We start from the raw sequence: 27,088 nt of genomic DNA, 5'->3' as shown, positions 1-27,088 counted from the left end.
CCTGTCTTTCCCTAAGAATTATAAGCTTCGTTGTGCATTTTTTTTTAAAAAGGTCTACACACCCCACAGCAAGAAGTGTGCTAATCTTCTTCCGATGTGAATGTCCTACGAGAAACTGAACAGATAACACAGTGTGTAACAATGCTTGCCAATGGCACAGCACACTTAATCCTATGCAATTTTTTTTAAGCAAAACTTGCAAATGACGTCAGCGTCTCCGAATAACTAACCAACAATCGATCCCGTAGAGAGTCGTTAAACCTCCAAGTCTGTGTCTGAGACGCTTATCAACAGCATTTTGTCTAAAAGCAAGATCACCGCCCCTTTCAGTTTAGCTGATCAAGGGTCTTCAGTGGATGGGATCTTGCGCTGATATTTGGGAAAGTAACTGAATTAACTGCACCGGAAAATTAGCAAAGCATACTCACTTGGAAATTGCCAAATCACAGGCAACGGTTGACAAGATCGGATGGAGTGTAATTGCGAAGTTGTCGTTATTTTATTCCATAAATGTCACATTCCGTCCTGCTAAATTGCATCGTGAATTGCAACCGAATACATAATTTTCGCCTCGCTGCATTACGTCTCATTCCTCTCTTGCATGGCTGCTCATCAAAAAGTCTGGCGAAAGGAATTATGTCACATACCAAAGACATTAATGTTGCCCAGGGGCGTCGAGTAGGAAACGTATATGTTTGCCAAAGATACTGTTTCATTGCGTTTACGAAACACATCTTTGTGAACTAGTTTTCGAGAGCTTATACAGAGTTTCATAAGTTTTAAGAAATCTTCAAGTTTCAACTTTTCGTCTCACGACAAGGGCGGATCCAGGGGGGGGGGGCAAAATGGGCCATGCCCCTCCCCCCCAAAAACGAAACCATTTTTTTTTTTTTTATGTGACATCGCAATAAAGGCAGGCAATGAGTACACCACCATCTTTTCCTCAAAAACACATTGGTTAAAGTGGTCAGAAATTGCCTCAGATCGCACCACAGAGCATCTAGAATCCAAAAAATTTTCGGGGCCCTTAGGCGGGCCCCGAACCCCACGCCGTAATTTTTTTGACCCACTTTTTTTGACCAAATGTTTTTTTTGCCCCCCAAAAAATTGTGTTCTGGATCCGCCCTTGTCTCACGAATCAACAAATTGTACTTGCAGATGTAGCATCGAGTTCATTATTGGTGTTTACCAAACTGCAGGGGCGGATCTAGCCCCCCCCCCTCCCCGGTTGAGCCGCTGACTAATGTTATGTTACTAGTAAAATGGTGCCAAAAATAATAAATGGAATGCTAAAGTTCCTAAAGTTATTCTCAAACTGCTTTTGAGAGCCGTGGAGTGTCATGGTCTTGTGGTCTGGAGCATTGTCTGCTCGTGTCTGCGGGTAATTCTGCAGGTTGTGGGTTCGAGTCCCGCCTGGGGTTGTGGTGCGTGTGTCCTTGGGCAAGGCCCTTTGTCACTCATTGCTTCTAGATCCCCACCCAGGAGTAAATGGGTATAGTGAGGGCAGAGATGGTTATTGTGATTGATTCTAGCTGCTTTGCGCCGAAATGGCTGCATCGAGCTGTATACTCCCCAGGGAGCTGACATTGTATTTGGAATGTTTCATTGGCCCAACGGGTAGGGGTAATAATAATATAAAGCGCTTTGATCTTAAGTAGTATTAGAATGCAGGAAAAATCATCGTAGATTTCAAATTGAGGGCTCATGGGGGCCCGGGGCATGCCCCGGACCCACATGAGCGTGTAACCCCGCCTTCATAATCAACCCCCGTCTCCTGCAAGCTAGATCCCTGGGTTATTTTTGAAACATGAGTAAATGTAAACATATAACAAGAAAGCTTGATATGTATCATAGGTGTACCGACCAAGCTCCAGTTTCCAGTAATGTTGTGAATTATGAACAGCACTATGTGATGATATGATACTGTAGATGATTACGATTCATCGTACATTGTCCCGTGATTCGAGAATTCGGTTAAACAGCCCAGAATTGGGCTAATCAGCACTCATATTCCGTGACCGCCCCGAGAGAAAACGCAAAAGGAAGTTTGAATGTGAAAGGATCTCTCCCTATGAAGGAAATTCCATTAATGGGTCATACCAAATGCAAGATATACTAGACCTAACCCTGGACAGTCGCCCCGAGTGCCTGGATCTCTCGTACAGCCCTCAGAGAGAACGAATTCAATTAAAACAGAGGCTGTAAATGGCCGGGACATCCACTTTTTATTGACTTCCTCCGGAAAGGGAGAACATGGTCCTGCCCAGGGATGTGTTCTATTTCAACGACTGGAAGTCAAAGTCAACAGAACATAGCCGTAGGTTTGAATGCAAGACACCGTACACTCACTTTTAGTCCGCGGACGTTGTTCTTTTTTTTTTCTTTTTCTTTTTCTTATAATGGGTGTGTGTTCTGAGAGTTTGATTTGATCCTCCGTGTTTTAATAATGTGTCGTCTATGCATGATACCGATAGACATGACGGAGCCTGAAAAAAATGCAATCTTTCTGATGTAGACTCTAAAAAAAAAATTGTAGATCATGACTGCAGTTTATTGATATGACCGAAGGGTCTTAACCCGATTTCGTGATTATCATGACGAAAGCGGTTCATGTGCCTAAGGAAATCGTTCAAACCCAGACGAGTATGAATCGATGTGGTTCCAATCTTATCTGCGGCACCCATTAAAATTAAAGTTAGTATTACGCATCTCTATCCACGTTTGTGATTGGCTGAGGAAATGTTTAGCCCTCCTTTCGACTCGAGAGGGCGCCCGTCATTTTTCTACAGTAAATTAAATTAGTGTGGTTGACGACCGCCCCGCCTACACACTGTTGTGATTTTTTGTTCATCCCCGAGCGATCTACTGTGTCGCGGCACGAATACGGGGCGTTTACTCTGTGGAAATCAAATAACCGCGAAGAAAAAATACAGGTGTTTTTTCTGGCATTATTCAATCATTTCAATTTTGCAAGCAGAACCCTTTCTAACTGTGTTGATGCGTCTTGCTACCTCAAGGCAACCTATATGCAAACAACACGGCACAATATTTGTATAGGCGAAGGAAAATAGCCGGCCACCGATGTTTTTCTATAGAATGAAATTTTCAGCGTAATGTGTCAGCTTATTCGAATCTAAATTGATAATGGTCAATCGTATATGTAAATGTTTGGTATAAATTGATTAATATACCCTACGTGCTCACAAACGTTTGTTTACATAACTTGATTTATTGACATCGTACGCAGGACATATTTTATTTTAAATTGCGCAGTAGAATAATTCGTGGAAGTCACACCAGTACCATACAACACCCGATGTGAAGTATCAATTATCTAACGAAATGAATCAAGTTGGATAGTTGCAGTTATATCAATTTGTTGTTTTTTTGGTTTTTTTCCCCAAAGATCATAGTCTATATCTTTCCATGCCCTGAAAAAAAGAAGGACATTTAAAGGGAATAGTTTTTTTTGTCGGTTCTCATTTTGTTATATTGGGATCTAAACGTAAATCCATTAAAGCTTTATAGGTTCTGACTAGCATAGCGCCTCTTGTACAAAGACATTGACAAATTGGGGAACCGCCAACATAGGGCTAGATATAGCACCGGAACGGCAAACAAGAGGTCGCAGGTTCAAACCCCGCTCCAGTCATTTTCTTTGTTCAATTTATGAAAATATATTAATGAACCTAGTCAGTTTCCCTTTGCGGTTTATTGGGGGGGGGGAGGGTGTGTTTATAAATGCTAAATTAAAATATTGCGCACATTTCTTGTGTAAATTTATCAATCGTAATGGCAGTGTTTTAATCTGAGGTACTAGGTACACATACAATGGTACAGATCGGCAAGCTTTTATTGATATGCTTTCACTAACATTTACAAAGATTTTTCGCCGTACTACGTCTATAAGAATAGTCTCCAAATAGCCTTTTTTGTCTCTGTCATAATCTCCGACGTCACGGAAGAAAAAGCGAAACGGACGTATCACATTTCCCTAAGGAAGACTGTCCATTATTAGGCTGTAGTATGATGAACTCGGTTGTCATGGTTTTTTTCTAATCGCAAGGCACAAACGTCCGTTTGCGTGAGATGTTGTGAAGCCTTTTTAGTTTTGTAATATAAGTTCGACAGCCGAATGGGGCAAAGAAAAATGTGTGACGTACCGAGCTGGACCAGTAACTGTTTTTTTGCATAACTAAATATGTTTTTTTTTTCCTCTGACTAATTAGTGTGAGGGTTCTTGGCGATAAAATGGTGGAATTAATAATAGCTAAAAAAAAAAAAAAAGTTGGTAGCTTTTGAAATCTACCTGTTATGGAGAAAACATTATGAAACATTAAATTGTAGTTTTAATGCGTTTTGTCATGCTTCCACCATTTGAGTCATGTTCCCTGTATCCAATAACAGTACTGAACGATAATGCTTTTGTGCAAAAAAGGAACCAGACTAGTTTTCCCGCCAGCCTCGATAATGGTCTATACACAACATTTATATTATCACTGAAGCTAGTGGAAGCGAACAGGGACATAATAAATTAATCAATACTTGAAATTTCCTCCCAGAATTTACGTACGTAACCGCGCAAGATCCAAACTTCGGTATTTCATGAGCGTCTTGAAAATGAATCCATAAAAGCGATATTTTGAGCTCGAAAAGGTGTCCAGTTACACAACTCCGTAGCCTGACTACATCTTGCGATTTGCAAAGTGAATAACAAACATGTCAATCAATATCCAAACGGCCTTTGAGGTCAACCCGCGCTGCTGAAAGGTAGGTAATCCACGACGTTGATGGCGCTTTTTAACGTACTGTTGCAGAGCCGTAGACAGAGTTATTGGAACTTGGCGCAAGTTCGAGCGCAAACAACGGGTCGACCAAAAGTCGATCTCTACTTACACCGCGCACAATCACATTGTCCTCTTGGACGCCCCTACTAGTACTGTCGAGAGTTGCACATTTTCACTTAGTCTCGTTGAGGGCATTCTCGCTAAGTTCCGATCACCAAATTTTGCCACATCATTTCCGTGGTTCCCTTTGAATTTAATTAGGCCTATGGAACAAGGCGCCTGAGTGCCAGCGATGCAATTACCGTGACTTTCAGTGAACTGAATGTGTAATCGTTTAGTCCGCGTTCGAACAGGCTCAATAATGTTAACACAATGTAGGTAACTTGGAAACCTTGGTCCAACCAGTTCATGTTTGCACGCAGACGCGACGTGAATGGAGGCCATTTTGTGTTCACACGCGGCCCGTTTTTGCAACTGTATTGGTGGATGTGTCTATACGTTCGCTAAAGGTTTCACGTCCATTACTTCTACATGCATCAAGCTGCGCCTTCGTGACACTGTAAACAACTTGCTGACATATACAATTCTAAAGGGATCGATTTCCCATAAGGAATTACCACGGTACAGCCATGCCTTTTTTACTCTATCTGCTGATAAAAAAAATAGCCGTTACATACCCGCCCCAAAATAGAACAGGACACAAAAGCCCGCATCTGATATTGTACGCGAGCCAATTCAAAGTGCGTGCCACAAAGGCAGAACTAGCCAGCTCGGGTATCTCCTTACCCCGTACCAATAATAGGCGCACATCGCCTGATTCTTTTCATCTTCGTCAAATTCAACGGAGGATTTCAATCGTTATCTTTCCTCCGAGAGCAGGAGAGAGGCTTCGTCGTCTCTTTTGATTTATATATTATTTCAGTAGACCAAAAATAATTTTTAATGTTAAACCAATACCGTTGACATGATCTGTCGGCTACTTACGATAATATTGACAAATTGAAATTGTGGGTGTATCCTCCTGTCCTTAGTGCCATGCCATTCAAATACATTAATAACAATTCATGAAAAATGAAAGTGTGCATTCATACAACTAGTAATAGAGCGCTTCAATTTAACAATGGCATTTCATTTCAATTTAGATTGCATAGAAAGAGCCACCAAACAAACAAATAAATCAAATAGCCGAAACACCCATGATTGGTTGACTTTCTCCACGGCATTTAATTTTAAAATTTATATTGAGCTACCTTTGTAGGAGTAACTAAAATTAATCATAAAATAATATAAATCATATCCAATTAACACAATTGCTCAAGGAAACGTGCCCGATTGTAAAAATAAAGTTCGACAAATTTGAAGTTATATATATAACGGTATTAAAAAAAAGTAATCAATGAGCGAGATCGCTCATTAACACTTTGAACATCTGAAAATGAGTATGGGAATTTAGTAGTGGCGATTTTCTTTAAATTGCAATGACTTTAAAAAAAAAAGATCGTTTTTCTCCATCTAATTTAAATGAAAATTTTATGATAACACTGTGCAAATACACTCAACAAGCATGGAGACTAACAAAAGGGAGACATCCCTGAAATTGGAACCTTAGAAAACAAATCAAGTGATGTCGGTGTGCCTGATCTACCAATTTATCGCTTGGCTGGCCACTCCAGTTTGCTCAAGCGGTCTGGGCTTTTGACGAAGCTCCTAAATTTGCACAGCCGCGGAAGAATTTAATATAGCAAAACAATCGGGGCCCTTCACCCGCGACGTAGCTCAAGCATCGCTCACTTCAGAACCCTCGCTACTTTCTCCACGCAGTTGATATTAGATTATAGTTTCCTATCGAAGCAATCTTGATTTTGCGGCCTCGTTAGTCACGCCAATTCCTCACTGGCTGCGTATTCCCAGTTTATTTTTTGTGAATGAGCAATTATGGCTGATTTGTCATTAAGGTACATGTATGTAAAGCAATTGCTTCTTTGCCCCGATGTCGGTGTTCTTAGTTTGCAAACAAAAGGAAAGATTGATACGGTTTTCTTTAATTCATTTATGGGAACACTTGACAAAAAGTCTGAACGATTACTCTGAGTAGGGCCTACCCATAGTTCCGTTTGGGGTTTTTTTTACACAAAAGGTTATCCAGATATAAAGGGTAAGTATATAAGAGTTATAGACCCAAACACCACAAAAGATGTTTCACCTTAAAGGGTGGTTCAGTAACTTTCACTTAATGCATTGTTTAAATCTTTGCGGTCACAGATAACCAAGCACCACTGATTGCAAAACAAAGAGTAAAAAAACTTTTCCCAAGTTGGCCTGATTCATTGGTGAATCGAGCTGTCAAAAAAATGCGTCGTCGCAGTGAATTGTGAGTAAATTAAGGAAATATACATGCATAATGCAGGTGTTGGGCCATAAAATTGATTGTCGTGTTTTATGATCTAATTATAATCATTTCACAGGTTTTTGTATTCATAGAAAATAACTACTCTTTGCCAAAATGCACTCAAAAAAGCGTGGGCATCAACCAAATTCAACTTCTTAACTTTCACATTATAATAACCTATTTTTTCATTAACACCTTTTTTGATACGTACTGTCAGTACAGCGTTTGTAAGCAGCGGGGTCGCAGCACAACGTGACAAATATCACAAACGCTTCACTCAGTGTCTTGCAACTGTATTTTTTTTGTTTGGGGAAAATAGCAACGAGGCGAGCCTATACGATAAATCCCAGCGCAAACAATGCTTCGGTGTCAAGCATTCATCAACCACTACTCCACAAAATGTCACGCCGGATTGACGAAAACAAACTCGGCTTCCAAAGGTCGAAATATGTAGATGTTACGAATAAACGCGTGTTTTGGGGCAAAATACGGTTGAAGATGTTATTTGAAGGATGGGTTCTCATGAAGATGCTCGACATCATTATTTGATTATCACATACGAATAAATCTATGTCTTCGTCGATGATCTGAATATAAATAGACTAGTGTAGATTGTGCTGTAAGTTGAAATGTTACAGGACGATACCGAAAACAAAAATGGGGTCAAAATGACATAACATACTTGGTCGTTAAACCAAAATCAAATACATTCAGTGAAAATCATTTGTTGTTTTCGCCACTATTCAGAAATGTTAAATTGCGTCCTCTAGTTTCATTTTTGTCTTTTTCGTCTGTAGCTAATTTCCTTTCATTATTTCTTCATGTGAGTCAAGGTTTTTTTTCTACCGTGTTAGTACACGGGTATATCCTGTTCCCATCATTAATATATATTTTGTGTGAAACTTCTTGACTGTAAACCTTCGTTCTTTATCATTTTCAAGGAACATCAATCAGCCTATATTCTAAAGTTATTCTACTTAAAGCCTTGGTCAAAACAGAAAAAGGTTTTTCTTCCTTTACTAATTTCATGTAGGTTTGAGATTTAATTTATATATTTTTAGCAGCTTGCTCGTATTTTTGTTCAAGAAACGAACGAGTGGTGTCTGCAGGATTAAGATTGTTTCACGCCACACGTCAAAGTCGGAGAAGAAAAATGGTCACATACTAGCAGAATACTCTCGCTGTCTATCAACGAACTGATTCCTTTGTCCGTATCGGTCTTCATCGTCTCTCATCGCTTCGTGCTCGCATCGCAGGACTCTTTCTGAGAAAAAATGCCAGGCGTACCAAGAGTAATTCGGAGAGCAGAAACTAGGCTGTTGGATTTACTCGACGACATCTGTGGTCACGGGGATAACTAACCCTGCGCATCGGAGTCGATACGATTGTTATTTTGTTTCCTCTTTTTCCATCTGAGCTAGTAAAGCACTACGTTTTATAAGACTGGAAAAGGCAGAATTTAGGTTAGGGGATTAGGGCTTCAGATGGGGTTTAAGACATGACAGAAAGAGTACATTATCAGCTTCGGACGGGCAATGGGAGACCTGTTCTGCTAGAAGGTCCCATCTAAATCTTCGTCTACAGCTGCATTATAATAATAATAACACAGCCAGGTGTAGTCCTATTTATGCGATACAGATAGTGTGTCCCATGATCCACCTATTTCATACACAGACATTCTCGGACGTTCAATATACAGGTTACTTAGTCTTCATGTTCCCACAATCCCCCGGGTCTTCCAAAAGGACTATGGGACTTATTTAAGACAGAAAGAGAGCATCACGACCATCACGAGGCTATCGTTGTTGAGTTGTTTTTTGGGGGTTTGGAACTTAGGTGCTGGAGGAAATGGCAGTTACAATGCTTTAGACTACTGTAGAGTAATATGCTGTGTTGAGTAGGCATAATACTGTTCAATCATTGATGATGAACAATTTTGGCCCAAATTCAAAGTGTTCCCCAGGGCGAGGCAAGATACCGAATCGTTGGTAACTAAATGTGTTGGTGCTTCAATAACAGTTAATTTGGGGAGCACAAAATGAAATGGTGATTGGCGAAGAGATGTGTTCCTGAATATTTTTTTTCTTTTAAATTAATTCAACTCAGTCAGATCAAAGATCTTCCTGTATATAAACGTATTTTCTTTGCATTTCTTGATACTGATACCCGATTTACTTTCTGTTTTTCTCTGGTGATTTTATTACATATTTTGATTTCCTTTTGTTTCATTTAAAAAATGGAGTAGGCTTTCATTTAAGGCGGAAACAGTTAATGGAAATAATCAACAATAAAACCATCCCGAATTGCACATTATCAAAATAGAACTACATTCCTTGCAAACTGATTCCCGTATAAGAGGAAGATATGGTTCCGGTCCGTGGCAACCCAAGGGGAAAGAATACATAGACAGATAAAAAAAAAAAGAGAAGAGAAAAACCCGGCCCCGCTGGCATGCATTGTTTTAATTATATCAATGGCTGGGCACCTGCTGCACTGGGACAACGAACCGGCCCAATTAACGTGCCCGACTGATGTCCTCGTTGCCGCGAGTCGGCGAGCTGAAACGGAGCGAGTCCCCGGTCGCAATAACCCGCCTAGATCCGCCTGGCCGGCTGGCTGGCCACGGTCCTGCGGGAACGTGATGAGCTGCGCAATCTCGGAATCGCCTGAATTCCTTGATTAAAGCGACAATCAAATCCTGGGCTACTTTTTCTGATTGGATGAGCACAGACTCACCGTACAGACCCAGTCGTGGACTGTGCTGTTATTTTCAGCCTTTTTGCTCATGCGGCTACAATATATTTTAAAAAAATGAAGTCTTATGAGAGTACGGTGGCCCTGAATTGACATCACAAACTTTTGTTCATGACTTCTTGACTTTTTTTGTCGGATGAGTCTGTCGTCGAATCTTTTTCGACGTGTGCGTGTTTTTTCCCCGTAGGATCAGAATGACGTAATTTCTTCGTGACGCTCAGTTAAACCACTTAGCGATTTCTTAAATTTAAAAGTTTGTAATTTTATTCACGAAAAGATTGAGTGGCATGGTCTTTTATGATTACCGTGGGGCTTTTTTTTGCGTGTGAAAATGTGATATCTTGCAATTCTTAAAAAGAATCTCTTGATTACGTAAAGTAAACGTATTTTTTTCCACGAAACAAAGGACAGATATCTATAGTTATTGCGAACCAAAAAAAAGCATAATTTGTACGAACTTGTGACTGGTTAGACCAGTCACAAATTCGTACTTGTCAGACTTTTTTATCCTATGGGAAACTACTTACTCTTACTACTTACTATAATGGGTCTCATATTTCTCATAAACTTTATTTACCTTTCTTTAATAATAGACATATCTCCAGCGCCTTGAGTACCTAATAGTTGGTAGATACGTGCGCTATATAAGACTCCGATATTATTATTATTATTATTACTCATCCTTTTCTATCCTAGGGGAAAATATTTACTCATCCGCACATAGGCCAAATTATTACCATTTCTGTACCGTTATAGGGTTCCCTGTTTTCATGTGCATTTTCATGTCTCTCTCTTGAATCGTAAAACCGTGACCCGAAGTCACTTGATCTTCCCGTTCTCCGTGACATTTAAAGGTCTTCACCCAATAAACCCAATTATTAAAACTCGAAAACAGTGGATTTTTCTTTCGGTAAAAACCTTCCCAAATGAATTGAAAACACGGAACGTGGTTTGGCCAAAATGTAAAGTATCGCCGCAGGAATATGACGTAAATGAAGCGGCCGTGCAGTTGTAATGTTATAAACATACAGGGGATTTTTGTTTGTCTCCGCGAGGCGGGTTCGTTGTTGTGCGTGGGCACGCTTCTGCGAGGCTGTATCAAATGTTGGTGTTGTACTTCAAGCATGGCTGGTAACTTCCACCAATGCCATTTTCGCGGATATACAAGGTTATACTGAGGTAGTAAACACGACAAGTAATGTACACAGAACAACAGTGCATTAAAGAAAGTCTACAAAAGCGCGCGGAAAAAGGGACGGCGATCTTGGGTATTTGGACTCCTTTGAGATTTGGCTCCAAAATGCCGTTTGCCACAGCCGACGTAAGCAGGCAATTACGTCGAACAAACACAGATTTAGTTGTTGGGGTTTTGGAGGTTGAGCTGTATACTGCCAAATACGCGGCACGGCGTGGGGTCATTGCTGAAACCATTTCTTTAAAACTTGATAACCACGAAAGTAGAAGACAAGAAATGCGGATTTACAGTAGGAATGAGACTTAATGGTCAGAAGCGCATTATGGGTTCCTTGCAAGTAGGAGTTGATGTAACCTCATAATTTGACAAGGGAACCTCTTGTAGCTTATCAACATGCAGTTCGTTTCCTACATGAGGGGAAATTTAGTCAGTTGTGCATCACTGTTACAATTTAACATGCTATTTACAAGACTATAATCGTGTTGAAATTTCTCTATATAAACTGCTATGGCTATTAATTTCCTTTGGTTCAGTGTCACGTGATATCTCACTTTTGTGAAATATTACTTCGCCCGTTGCATTCTGTTGTTTACTTGATTGTTTGACATGTTGTCTTTATTTATTCGTCCTGCATCGTAAAATATATGAATGGATGCACCCCTCTGTTATTGTGCATGACGCCAGATATCTTATGACCAAAAATATGAAACCAAATCTCGACAAAAAATGAAACTGTGCTACGTCACTCGCGCACGCGATTAATTACATCTGTTGTTTCTCTCCGCCAAATTGACGAAGCTTTCTTCAATTAAGGCTTTGCTAACGTAATCACCGCTTTAGGAGAAAAGTCTCATTCGCCTGGCACAAATCCAACAGGTGCAATCGTTGTAAATTGATTGGTCAACGGCAATTTGGATGATTAATCTTATCTGGAATGTTTCATTAAGAAATGCAGTTACTGAAATTTGGGAAGGCATATACATATAGTAGCCATTAAAGGTATTCTCACATTCAATCAGTTCGCCCAGAGCAGCTACCCAATACTTCATCTCATTTCTTTCTTTAATGAACATCATTACCTTCAGTTAGCAAAAACCCAAACTATTAAGATTGAGATAATGAAAACTGACTTTCTTAAACGTTGCAAAATTGGAAAAAGATAACCAAGGTCCGGCCGAATAAAACACCGGGAGTTTTGGAAGATTTTCTCCGGTGATTTGATCGCATACGCCTGGTGTGATGGATGAACTAACTACTACTAAATGGCAGAATTCCGTATAAAATGTACGCGTCCGGTGTAATGCTTGATGCAATGACAGTTAACTTGCAAGTCCCAGTCTTACGGCCCTGCGCTGAATTTACGAACAATCAGGTCGCCCGTCGATGCAAATTACGAAAAAGGAAATATCGCATAAAGGGAGCAAATTAATCAGGGACAATTCAATTGAAGGGCAAGCAGTTGTGCCTAAGTAATGGAAATTTCCAAAATTGTTTTCGTTGTTAATAAGTTGTCGATCCAGGAGATGTAAAAGCCACCATTAATTAATTTTGTACATACATTAATATTATTATTTTACTGTTTGCCTAATACTGAACTCGCGTCATTTGGTGAGTTTTGCTGAAAAATTGCGGGAGTTTTTTTTTTTTGGAGAGCAATGTATTTTTTTTAGTATTATTATTTTCTTTGAAGATTATGCCACAAAACAAAATGCCAAAAATTGATTCCCAATTGACGTACGGTTTACGGGCGAATGCCGTATTTATAATAATGAAAAAAGTCAATCAATTTTGCACTGTTCAAGTTCCAGTTGGCACCTGCTTTCATTTTTAATTTGTCAGCAGGAATCGACACATTTCGTATTTCAGATTCTTACTTCAGAAAATAAAGCAAACTCATCAACAAAAAGCAGTCTCTCCCCTTCTAAAATAAAAATCATTTTAAAAAGTAAATTCCAAAATTCCCAAACCTTATGGTAACATTCATTTCCGGTGTATTTATATTTTTACCCAAGTATTATATAAAAAAATGACAAATTTAAGGAGGAATATGCATGTTTATTTTCGTTAGCTTTTGTAATATATTAATGGAAAGACAATTGCATGTATGCAATGCAAGCATTGCACAACAGAAAATAGACGACCTTGGCCGAACTGCGCCGTGATATAGTTAATCCAATTAAACCACGCCATGCATGCGGAATAATTCCCCAACAACTACTCCACTTTCTGTCGCTATTTTTGCTTTGAATGGAGAATAACATCGGGATGTCTTTTCCACTCCCCAAGGATCTTTCGTGATCTAGTCCTTCGTAAAAAAAAATTCAATGTAAAGGATTGGTTTTTAAGTTATATTGTATCTCGTATTACAAGAGATGGTCAAATGCTTTATGTTTTGTAACATTATGTGTCAGTTTTGTATATGCCTGCATTTCTTTCGCACTCGACGAAAGAAATGTACGAGAACAAGAACGAGTACGAGTACGTGTACGAATACGTGTACGAGTACCGAGTACGAGTTTAAGTACGGACACGATGTCCTCGTACTCGAACTCGTGAAAATTAGCTTAAACTTGTACTCATACTCGCAAGGTAAAATTACTCGTACTAGTACGCGTACTCATGGCAAAGGTACATGCAGGAAAAGAAGAAATTTTCTACTTGTTTGGGAGGTTTCTGCGTTTGTCTTATTATGCCTAGTTTGACGGCAAAACAGTCCTTGAAAACATGTGAATACCCTGTAAAACTTGCTACTCATGGAAAGCACTACTCATGGCAAAGTACTCGTACTTCTACTCAGCCTACTGAGGCCTGTGTAGGCCCCATGCTCACACTTATAGGCTACGTATACCTCATACCTATAGAGGCCAATACCTATAGATATAGGCCTCATACCCATACCTATACCTATACCTCATACCTATAGAGGCCAATACCTATAGATATAGGCCTCATACCCATACCTATACCTATACCTCATACCTGTAGAGGCCTAAACCCATAGGTATAGGCCTCTGAGAGGAGTGGCAGAACTGTTGAAATCCAGAACCCTTTTCTATTGGGAGATGGCTGTAGGTCTAAGATGCTTAAGAAAACACCAACAGCAACCAAAGACATTAACCAGTGAGCTGATATTTGTAATGTTGCAGTATTGTAAAAAGTCATGTCAGGAAAGAAAGAAATCTGTAGGCTACTTGTGATTTTTCCTCACAATCCAGCTCTGGCTTTACTTCGACTTCGCCCGATAGCAACACTGTCTCTATGAATTCAATTTCTTCCAAACGGCAACCTGTTAAGACGTGATATCCTATCGTCAGACTAAGCGATGTCTTTCTCCATGTACTTCGCTATCCTGTTATACGTGTCACTGTACATGATGAACCCAAATGCACGGTTTTATAAGCCTCATCTTGGGGTGTACCTTTTTCTAATGATTAAGAATTTACATCGCCAGGTCGAGTCCGTTGCAGGCTTTCTTCTTGCATCTACAAATCCCCGTACTTATATGGGTGTCACACCAACACATAGCCAGGGGCTTCCCTACAGCCCTACCGTTTTTGTGGCTTTTTCAAGTCACTTCTGCCTCATCCGGAAAACTGAATGCTCACCGCACTCCCGATAAGCAGTGTCAATGCTGTTTATTGTAAAAGCCCCTCCTTAAAATAGCCAACTCTACACGTACGTGAGCTTGCATCACATAGTCATCCCTCTACCTGTACATTCTCCTCAAAGGGAGTTATAACTGTCAGTCTGCGTTCCTGGCCTGAGAAGCAATAATGCTGAATGTCTGGAAGGATCTCCATCAATAGATGGAATATCCGCAGTGCATCGCCACTGAATGGCCACCCCCGTCATTTGTCTCTTTGCCTGACGCGCACACCTCTCCATTTTCATTATCCGGGTTTTTTTCTTCAAAATCAGATCCTTCTGTCTTGACAGGAGAACGTTTCCGTAGATCAGGTCCCTTGCATCAGAATGCTTTCTTATATAGATGCGCAGCGCTCCCATTTGCATCTGATGAGAATTTAATACTCATCCTGGTTTCATATTCACTTACTTCTTGAAGTACTCCTTGTGATTTGAATTTTGTATTTCACCACGCTCTCTCCTCGAGGAGAATACCTTGGAAGATGCTGCGATTAGAATCAATTTCACATTTTCACTTTTTGAAAGCGCGGGATGTGCACCGTACCTGCATCAAAGGAAAGGTAGGCCTAAGCTACTATAATATAAATCTTCCTGAAAACAAAAATTGCATTCAAAAGTTTGAGTTTTGTGCTGTGCCTTTTCCTGCCGTTATAGCAGAGATAAACAGGCTCCATGTGGCACCCACTTGAAATCAGATTCACACAAAGTGTTCGAATGTGTTGAAAGTGTAACGCCACCTACCTATTTGACCTCCTTTACCCCTGCCGAAGGATTGAACAAGTGTGACGGGGGATTCGTTGTCAAAATCGGCCTAGATTCGCGTGAAATATGACCCGGAACCTAAGAGAGCGCCAGTCCGGTCAATATTGGTCCTCACAACTGTAAACACGGTCTAGAAAGAAGCTCGAAAATTTAGCAAAACGGCAACGGGAGTTACGAAACCAGAAACCCCGACAAACAATTTATCCGTCTACCGCGAGACCTTTGGGGCATTTTCGAGATGGTGGAATTGGGACGATTGGGGCAAACGACCACTGCATTCAGACTTCTTGCTTGATCTCCTTCTGTCAAGCCAGATCCGACGGGTTTTGTTTGCTGATTGAATGTGCTTGAGAAATTCAATTTAAAAGTTTGATGTCAAGGGATCATCCTGGAGGGTCGACGTCACTTAGGCATGTTAAGAAGAACCGCCTCAGCCAAGTACGAATACATTTCTCGTCTATACCTTCTCCATCTTGCCCTTTAGCCTTCAGCTGCCTAAATTCTCCAGTAAGCAGGTTAAACATCAATAGTCTCAAGTAAGATGTACGTAAACGATGTAAGATCTCTTGGGCAATGTCTCGAGGGGAAAAAGTAAAATCTGTCTCAATGTATAGGTAGAATGATTCAAGTAATACACATTGTTTTCTCACTGCAGGTATATAAAGAAGTTCTGCACGGTCTGTTTTCGCTCTCTCAGATAAACGCGTCCTTCTAAACCCAGTTCTCTGAATGAGTTAAGACAGAACCCATCCGGTCGTTTGTATATACGGCATCTAAATTGAGCTCCTTAAGCATCTCCACTTGAGATGCTTGTTGATACACTGATGACGGTCAGGGCATCCTGCCCGAAACATCGAGTCAACACCTCTCTGTTTTTTCTTAGAACCATTCTCTTTAAGAGGTAGTCACTCCACATGATGTATCATCAAAACCTCTATTGACCTCGTGAAGCGGGCAGCGATGGGTTAAAAATTGCCGGAAGTAAATTGAAGGTAGAACATGCTTATTAAAATTGGAAGCAATAATGATGGTGAATGTGAGTATGTGACGGCACAATTCATGTTAATAAGATGCGGCAGTTTGAGCCGAGAATATGAGCCAGGCACAGCGCTGTGTAATCAAGTCAATACACATCAATACAAGGTGCTAATTAATTCCACAAGTGTTGATGTAGATGCACCTTGCGTGGAGGTAGGTGTTGTTCATTTCCTCACGGACTCTGAGACAACTCTGCCTCATCAATTTCCTGGCGGTGCCCGCCGTCTTCTTTGGATGCGTTCACAATCCCTTTACCTCTCTCGCCCCAGCGAGCTATCGAGGCCAGACGGCCAGTCCCTAATTGATGAGGAGGATGTACTCTTGTTTGAGGTTGGCAACCAAGACACTAGTAGAGTTTTGTTTTCACACCCGGCACGCCTGGGCGAAAGAAAAGTGTAATTTCGCCAGGGACAAAGGCATCGTAGTGATTGAACATGATAAAGAACCTAATGTAAATATCAAACAGAGTATTAATAAAGAACATGAATAAGGCTGACTACAACGAACATCGTATGTTCCATGTCGGTTGTGTACGTGTGCAGGTTAAATAAAACTCAATTAAGAAAAAGAAAACGTTCAGCCTCTGTTTCTTGAAAAATGCAATTTTTATTTTGGCACTTTATATTTATCATTCTCTGATTCGTGCTATCATAATTGCATACGCCAATTTTACAAAAGAATTTTCAAATTCTTATCTACCTACTAACAGATGTATGACCATACTATTAAGTTGTATTATGTCGTTTGTATCTACTATCTTTGGATTTTTGTTTGCCGCTTGCGATTTAAATTGTAAGTCTACCATACGAAGCATTTGTCTAAATGCGGACTTATGATACATTTAATTATTACATTTTAAACCTGTTTGGCCTGTTTAACCTGATTAACAATTTTAACCTGTTTATTAACCTGTTCGATTGGTTTAACTTGTAAAACCAGTTTTACCCGTTTGTTGTTACATAACAGATATTTTCTTCGCAATTAATATCGTACCATACGAAGCAATTGTCTTAATGTAGACCGTAAATACACTAATTTTAACCTGTTTGGTGACCAGTTAACCTCAAAATCCTGTTGCACCGTGGGTTGCAATATTCAGTATTTCGGTTTAACTTTTTGATGTTCTCGAATATTTTTATCGACTAGCATGTCAGGTTCCGAGTTATCAAATCTAAATATAACTTTCACCGCACAGGTCGAGAAAATTTGTAGAGGAAAATATAGAGAATAGAAAAAAGCCGCTAGAGACGCAGCATTTTATTTCCTTCAGTGTCACTATCTAGGCCATGGGCGTGCGCCCCACAAGGAATTCAACATGTGCGACTTCACACGGGATATTCCCACAAAGCAGTCAGGCTATTTCGCCTCTATCTATATGGAGTATGGGACACACGTCTGTTTGGCTAGTTTTAAGTTACGCCTTACGTCAAACTGCGTCAAAAGACGGTAATATGTAGAGGATGTATGTGCTAAAACCGCTCTATCAAGTTCATTCAAATATTCCGTGGAGAGAAAAAAACTCCCGGAAAAAAATTGTCTCAAATGGATTTATGAATAATTGATTTTACGTCCGACCGACTTTCACTTTAATTAATTTCACTGTCTAAACATAACCCGAGCGTATGTCCTGCCAGGCAATCTATACTTATTGCTCTTCAACTATACGCTTGCATTAAATTGTTTGTTTTTCGTTGAAGAGCTTACAAAAACATGCTCAGAATAGGATTTTTTAATACTCGCTCGGAAAGAATAATTTCATCCAACTGACAAAATTGAGACATCCGGTTTACAGCGAACATTGCGTCAATCTGATAAAAGTCAGAAGACGGCACGCGTGTTGCTGTCCGCTTGACCTCGCATACGGGACAACTGATCTGAATATGTTATCGCGCGCAAAACAGGAACGGGGTGCTACGTCTATGCCTACGCGCACTTGAAAAACATGCCAATCAGACTATACGAAAGGTACTTCGTCACGACGCATAGCGACCAATACAAATTTAGAAGCTTTGACGACACTGCCTATCTTTTATGCATTTTAGAGGTCAGGGGCCAGGCTACATCTGGGTTAGAAAAGGCCGTGTCCTAGGAGGCTACGGCTTCAAATTACACACACGCCTATGGAAGCGGCGGCAGCCACTACCCATAGACCGTGTGTTATTTGAGCCGCAGCCAAGTAAGTCAGACACGGCAATATTTTCGTGTCACTTTTCTCTTACATTATTAGTCAGGCAGATCGGTGCACAATATGATGGAATTGTTCATTTGACGATAAAAGCATGAAATTTGGCACACAGCCAGAGTATATAATGGGAAAGATATTTGGCTATAGGGCCATCGCAGATTTGTCGCTTGAAAAAATATTATAGGGTAGTATGCAATGGCCGCCATTTGGAAAATTTTGAAAATTGCTTGTTAAGCACTGTTAAACAGTATACATTTTGCGAATCCTTGTGTAAATTCCTGTATTTATTAGACACGGTAGAGACGGCATGTGTTTTACGCCCGATGCACCGAGACTATATTCAAAGTTCCTAAAGTGGCAAACGACTACTTTTTATTACATACTTTCAAAGAACACAGTCTTGAACCCGAGAGATTGATTTCCATACACCAAACCTCGATGGGCCTAAATTGAGTTTGCCGAAGTGCTAGCATTATATTTCACGGAGTCAAACGTTAAAGTAGGCCAACCCTAGGAGACATAGCTCAGCATGTACAACCATCAACAAAACCCATCGCGTGTGTCTGAATATGGCTTTTCGAAGCTCCGTTGTCGTCCCCGGCTTTGCCTCCGATCCGGCTCCGACTTCGACGCCAAAAGATTTAAGGCCCCTGACTAGGGGGGGGGGGGACGTTTCAGTAAAAATAGGTCCATGTTCAGCTTTAGACAGATCGAATAATTTAGTCTATATGAAGTAAAAGAGTTGAAACCACAGCCATTAGAAAGCCAATGTTTCGAAAATGCCCATACATGCAGTTTTGGCGTCTTCGGTCCGTTATTGCGCCGCTGCTGTCGTCTAGCGCCCGCCTCGCATTTGTTCTGATCTTGGCGCTACATTAATGTGCAAAGTTGAGTTTCAATACAGCTGACGCGCTGCGTTGCTCATGAGTGGATTCTTTCAGTAATTGGCCTTCGGTTCGTATTTGGGTCCGAGTTGTCGCTTTCATTCACGCACTGGCTCTATAAATCTGTTGAACTCATCCAATGTAATTCTCTCCGTATGGGCCTTCGGTTCGAATTTCGGCCCACGTTGCCGCAGCGTTCAGTACCTGTAATCCCTTACAACAGAATCCATTAATTATCAAGTTTTCTCGGAACCAGATTAATCTGTATGAGGTCTTACTGCGTTTTTGTTTTGTTGTTGCAGAATTGTTTTGCTGTAGAGTTATGAAGTTGCCATGACAGTTGCCTACTAAAATTAGAATCGAAATTGAAAGAAAAACATTGAAACGAGGGGCTGTGTTGTTGGTTTTACGTAAACATTTTGGTGCTTTCCTTTTCTAAAATTGTTGATTTAAAACAAAATCTCACAGTATAAAGTATTCTAAGCAGGTCAGATAAATTTCAACGAAAAAATGTGGGTTTTTTTAAGTTGTAAAAAAATTAATAAGAGACCAGATATGGAAAGCAAAACTACGGGATTTAAAAACAAAACCGGACAATTTCCAACTGGCTCCATCTTGGCTCTGCTGGATTTTAACTGCGCCACAAAGATAAATATTTGGTCCCAGACGACCAAACCAGAGACAGCATTCTCGTAAATTTAACAAGGTTTGCAAACAATCATACACAGTAATCTTAATATCCCATCCGTCGGTTTTGAAAAAAAAGGTGGAAAAGCTGACCTTTAAATTGAGCGTGGATGAAATACGTAACTATTGAAGCAAACGAATGCACAGTGATAAAAATACACCAAATGCTTTAATCAAAGTAGTAACGTGATCACTCTTCGACTGTGCAATCAAGAGTACAACGGTATGGCTTGTCATTCAACATGTCGCACACGCTCAATTTGCGTGTGTTCTTTCGTTAAAGGCGACAACACAGCCACTAGGGGCTTCCGTAAGATGCGATCAGTCCCCAACCGAAGCCCCCTAACTGTCGCCGCGTGCGATTGGCCGCCAGTCACGCCTTCAGCGATTCCTCGACCAATAGCGGCTCTCCTTACCCGCCTGACCTTTTAGAGCGCACTTCATTGTATTGCCTCGGGTTTTGTTGGCGTTGTGCGCCGTTCATGAAAAGTATATATCTTTCTCTCCCAGGCTCTCCCTCGACCCACCTTTATTCCGATTGCGAGCACGACTCATTCACGGCCACGGCTGTAGAATAACCATAGCCAGCGCATGACAAAAAGAAAAGCATTGACGCACTCTCGGCTGCAATTGAAAACCCAGAGGTATTTCAAGCCGACAGAGCGTGCAACGCAGTGGCTTGTACAAAACAGCTCAGCCTCGCAGCCAAGTTGCAGTAGCCCTGTTTGTTTGCCTCGCTAACGAAGCCGTGCAGGAATATTTCTCCACTGGTTCACAAAAAGATGCCTGTTTTCTCCTCTTATTTTTACAGATCAAGTTGCTGGAAAGACCTGTCTTGCACGTGCCAGCTGGGGCACCTGATTTCTAAGACGGAAATTGCCAATTGTAGATGGTGTGCTGCCGACGACCGCAGAGAATCAACTTGTTTTCGGGCGAGGAGACTGCTGAGCGAGTAACGCCTGGAGGAGAGTCTAATGGGCTCGTGGAAGACCATAGAGTTAGCCTCTGACGAGCCTGCAACATCACATGGGCGTTAGACTCGCGGAGGAAATTCAGACCGCTCACGCGCATGTGCCTTTAGGTCACCCCACATATCGGTGTGTGTGTGTGTGTGTGTGTGTCAGTGAGTCCACCTGTGACAGCATTGAAGAGACGAAGTTCATTGCTTCTACTCCCAATCTTATAGTGTAGAAACGCACAACGGGGCCGGCAGCTTTTTAAACCAAGCGTGTTGGGAGTCGACGTTTGAATTTCACAACAGAAATACACCTGTTCACTCTGCAGTGGGACGAACTCGGAATCATTATGGGTATATACTTTGAGACGTCAGACATGCACTGCCGTGTTGTCATAACCGTGTTACCTGAGCACGGCTAATTGAAATCGACAAATGAAACGGATGGTGAGAACCTCGGCCGCGCGCGGTTGACAAAACAAGCGACGCAAACCCAGAGCCCTTGCACCTGAGCTGGTCAAGTGCAGTGTGACTGCAGCTGAAGTACCTTCAAGTGAATGTTGACGTTCTTGGTAGTCCTATAACGAACACACTGTCATCTTGACTAGAAGTTGACATCTGTGAATTCTTCTTCGCAGACATCAAGGACCTGCTTGTATTTTTGAGAGGCATCGTTGTCGACTCATCTCATCAACTTTGCGTGGCTGCGTCGCACGAGTAGAAAGCAACAACCCGTGGGCGTGTCTTGGAGATTTCATTTCTGGAGCGCTTACCATTAATTCGAATGTTTATAACATTTTTCACTGTGTCATTGCAGAAAGTTGCAACATCCAAACAGTCTTTTTGAGTAAAGATGCCCACTGAACGGCAGTCATCAAAGGACGCCTCATCCTAAATGTGTTGCAGCTTGGCTCGTGCATCTACCGGCAGTTTTTGTGTGTTCCTACTTCCGCTAGACTAAAGCGTTCCCTTTTTTACTCACCGAAGGCGGGTGAAAGTCTGTACTGCAAGATCGCCTTACGTGACAAGTGGCTTGTTCACAGTCGGACCGGAGTGAAGGGTCCTCCACCATGCATCCAGCCGGGCTGTACGTGCTGTCTCTCGGGGCACTGGTCCTCGTGTTCCTCGCTCAGCAAACGGTGAGTCAACCCATCTAAATTTCAATGAAATATTAATTGCCCACCGAACTTACTTTTATTATTTTTTCAAATGTCGACTAATCACCTGTCTGTCGAAAGAATTGAATATCAAAGCCTGGAATAAAATTCAAATTTGAAAAATGAACAAAACCTCTCAAGAACAAAATCTTTTTTTTTTGTAAAACCTATATCGTTACTGTTCTTCAGGACTTTTATGCTAGAAATGATTCTTAATTTGACAGGTGTAGTTTATTTGTGAGCATTTTTATCCTGAACGGCCTAACGAGTTTAATTTTGAGATGTGAGTTCTGGAAAAAATGTCGTTGTCAATAATAATATTATAAATAGAGCACATTCTTGTGAAGATGCCTGACTTATTTTTCCACGCTTTGAGTAACGTCTTTTGGAACTATTACCCCATTGGATTTGGTTAGTCGTACGCGTGGGCAGCGAGAAGTGACACCATCAAAACAGCGTTGCGTATCACCACGAGAACATATTTTTTTTATGGAAGGAAATTTAAAATTGTTGTAAATTGTCCTGCTTAAGGACTTGGGAATGATGTATGGGCAGACTCGAGATTCCCCCTCAACTAAAAAAAAGTTAATATTGTCAAAAGTTGGTAATATATCTTTCCTGCCCGATAGATTATCGGGCACATTGCAATACATTTACGTCGAGAGTCAAATTACCAGGAATAAATACCGAAATATTTTCGACCTTAAGACTTTTAGCCCAAGATACTTTAAGCTCATCTGCATTGCCAATCATAACCCATCCAGATGATGCGTTTAGCAAGCTGCATGTATAGCGATTATACTGAAGGGCTTTCGCAAAAGAAAAACCTTCCAGGAATTTCTTTTGACTCCTGCCGAAAACGGAAGCGGCCCGTACAAGCATAACGGTCACTATGCACAAATTAGAATAACAATTTACACGGGATAAGGTCAGATTCGAAAGCATGATATTCACGCTCACCCGCGCCAAGTTTACCTTGCGGTTTTTGCGGACAAACGACGTGCTCAATTATCAGTACTCTCGTGCTCGTGACGGAGCAATAATAAGATCTTCTAAAAATACATTTATCCTGAGGAGATCTTCCAATATTAGCTGTAGCCCACAGGCCTACGTAGGCGATGAATACCTCTTTGTGTCCTTGTCTATTTTAAACAAGTGTTTTCGCGATGTTTTCGGCGCGAATGGAGAAAACATATTTTGGGAAATTGTTGAAGCAAAATATCCACACAAAAACGAAATTTGTCAAGTTGATTGTAAATTTTCTTCCCCCCCCCCCTCGCAATTCTTCATTTGCAACGCAGCGTTGATGAAATACGCGTTTAAGAGTACGAAAGAAGAGAGAAACATTAGTGACTCAATATCGATGACCGGTACTTAAAGTGCGTTCTGGTTTCGTAATATAATTTGTAGATTTTACAGCGCGGTATCATAATGATACCGCTATTACAGTTGCGCTCTTTGTTTTTTCCGGCCGATAAATTTGTTTGATTTGAAACACAGTAAAATCTTGATAAGTCAAAACCGGTCAACTCGAAAACCTGGTTAACTCGAAGTAAAAATGTATTCCCGTCAAAAGAGAGTTAAATCTTTAATGTATTTAAGGCCGTTCCTATACCTTGATGAAAACCAGCGTGTTTCTGTACTTGGTTTACGAGCGCGTAGAGCCAGAGTGGACAGGTTCCCCGACATGGGGAGTGACTGGGGCAGCTCTCGGAGAAAAAGGCAAGAAAAGGAAACTATCTGCATGGTTTTTTTACGAGTCATAGGGGGAGCTCGCAGATTTCGTAGGGCAATACGGAAACAAGCAATAACGTCAGAGTTCATAATGGTGATACGGATTGGATGATATATTTATTGGGTTGAGTTTTACGGTGGACTCCCAGCGGCTTACTTCGCCATGGTACATTTGCGTACACCCCTCTTCAGTTTCGTACGGTGTTTAGTTTCGTACGGTGAAACACTCTTGTTTAGAAGTGTTTCTCATGTTTAGAATTGTTTCAATACATTGTTTCAGGCATGTGATATCCATTTACTTTTCATTTTATTTTAAATATGTAGACATTTAGTTAAAGGATTCAATCTAAAAATGTAAGCGGGGATGTCACGGAATGAACAAAAGAATAAAAACTATCATCAGATGATGTGTTCATCGATATATCTGTATTGCAGGACTACTATAGAGCTACAGAATATAATTAACCCTAACTGCCCTGAAAGCTACAAAATACTACTGAGTAGTAACCTGTAGTGTGCATTTCTTTCCATACAGGTGTGCACAACACAATCCATGTAGTACTCTGTAGTATTTGGTACTTGACCCCCTATAAGAGCCCTTTAATAGTCCTGTCAGTTAGCACTTGTTGACGACACAACTTTTTTAAAGCCGTTTAACTTAAAGCATTATTGTCAACAGCCTAGTGTCAGTTTGTACCTACCTCATTGCATGTCACTGGTAACCTAAGCCTGGTTGTAGAGTGGTAGTGGGAACCGGGCAGTGCTATAGTATAGGATTATTCCATAACGCTATTTCCTATCATTGTGTAGACCAGATGCATGAAAAGACTTCTAGTGAATAGCCGTTCTGAATATCGCGGTAGAATTGCGTTAGAATCGCGTCAACGCAGCTTGTGCAATATTGTCCAATATACAAATCACGGAACGCGCAAAATCGGAGACAAACAAAACTTAGTGTACAAAACTTCCATAGGGTTGTCTAAGGGGCGTGGCTAATTTGCAAACGGCGATAGGTCAATTGAAAATAATGTGTTCGCTCTGGGCCTGTCTTGTTATTTTTTTTTCCAGTTAGTCCACCACTGAAAAACATCAGCCATTTTCTTTGCATCTTCCGCCCACAGCAGTTCTACGTCTCAGAGAAGAAGAAAGTGCATGACGACCTCTCGTTATAATTATTTCCTCCTATACCCTGATTTTAAATTAATAGTAAAGAAACCGGTAATGGTCTGAAGGAACGTAGCACCAAATGAGGTCAGCATTCACTTAGCGACTGACCAGTGCGGTTTAGCGAACTCGTACATTAGCACGTTCAATTTGGTTTACCTGAATTACCGACGACATACTTCGGTTGCATTTAGCCAAATTCCATGTCACTTTTCATTCCCTCTGCGATTCAAGGAACAAGTTCAGTATCCGGAGGTTTGTGGTTTTTGTTTGTGTCTGCTGCATTTAGAGGGCGTGCGTACGGACTGCGGGTGGGTGATGGAACAACGTAATGACTTGTGACAGAAATCGGTTTGTTCGACGTTTCGAGTAGAATGTCCTGACCTTCTTCATAGAGCCGGATATAATAATTGCTAGTAGGATCAGTTGACACAAAAATAAATTCCATGAATAGGCCTATCTCAATATTTTATTGAACATGAAACAAGAAACGCGGTAACGACTAATTTCCAGTGTGCCATATATTTACATTTGGCTTGTATTTTGGCATGTTGCCAAAAAGTATACCTTTCGGATTGTTCTCTTGGCAATCTGCCAAGATAATATCTACGGCGACTTATTGTATTTGGTGTCTGAAAAGGTTCATGCTATATTTGCTAATACTAACGGTGTTTCTTCTGATTGTATTATTGGCAGACTACCAAAAAGTACTTCAATAATATTAACGGAGACTAAAACCAGGTTCATACTCGGCGCGAAAGCAAAAGCGAACGCGAATTTGTGACGTTATGGCACGTATTCGCGCTGCGAATTTGTAAAAGTTGAACATATTTCAACTCGGGCGAATTTCGCAGTGAATGTTTTACTGACTTCAAATTCGCTTTGCATTCGCTTTCGCATGAAGTATGAACCGGGCTTTATGGTATTTGACGTCTAAAAATGTCCACTTGGAATATTGCTGTGCCTTTCTAATAATAAGGAGTGCCAGGTATATTTGCTTCCGCTACAGCATCCAGTTTGAGGTCATTTATCTCCGAATGTTGAGGTATATTCGGTCTCAACCTGGCAATGACTCAATCTGGCACCTGGGATGCTGATCGTAGATAGGTCCCTGGAGCTGACAGCGTATCAGCCGCTGATCATAGTTAATCGCTTCGGACGCCGACGACAAAGTGCCCGTCAGCGTAGGCGAATGTATCACGGTCCTCTCTTGCGTCTATGTGATATGTGAGCACAAGTAGGCGTCACTGCGCGGTGAGAGAAGATGCAGTTAAAGGCGGACTGCAAGAACAGTTGGGCGTTTACCAAATCTTGGCTTTTTGTAGGAGTTTTAGAGTGTATGTTGGATGGTTGTGGAGTGTATTGGGGAATATGAAGCTTTCTGGTTCCAGTTTACGTACACGGTTTACCGACCGTCAGTTAAAACTTTAAAAAGTTAGTTTATAACAAAATGAAAGTTCAAGATCAAGAACTCCTTTATTTTTTCCTGCTCACCCTATTTGGAAGGTTTTGGCACTGGAGACCGGTGATGTGTAGATCATGCTCCGTGCATTTCCGTATGAAAACGTTTACTAGACACTTTGTGACATTTTGTCACTCTTTATGATCAGGGTTAGTCTCAGGTTTCTGTTACCAACTGACCAGGGGCCGTTACATTTCGTATCAGGTCACGCTTTTAATCCAAATAGACGGAGGAACAGTGTCCTCTGAGCGTTATGACGGACCACTGTCAGCGACACCAATGTAAATCCT

General features: G+C 41.0%; 1 long non-coding RNA gene across 1 annotated transcript in view; it reads left to right on the top strand.

Moving 5' to 3' along the window:
- LOC119744339 overlaps positions 1–22,417 on the top strand; it is a 37,831-nt gene extending 15,414 nt beyond the window's left edge. The window contains exon 3 of the long non-coding RNA XR_005273560.1: positions 21,138–22,417. This is a non-coding gene — a long non-coding RNA (uncharacterized LOC119744339). The remainder of the gene's footprint in view (positions 1–21,137) is intronic.
- The last annotated feature ends 4,671 nt before the right edge of the window (positions 22,418–27,088 follow it).

The sequence above is a fragment of the Patiria miniata genome, unplaced genomic scaffold (genome assembly GCF_015706575.1).
Source record: "Patiria miniata isolate m_02_andy unplaced genomic scaffold, ASM1570657v1 HiC_scaffold_7, whole genome shotgun sequence".
NCBI classification, from domain to species: Eukaryota; Metazoa; Echinodermata; class Asteroidea; order Valvatida; family Asterinidae; genus Patiria; species Patiria miniata.
This window is presented reverse-complemented; position numbering and strand designations above follow the sequence as displayed.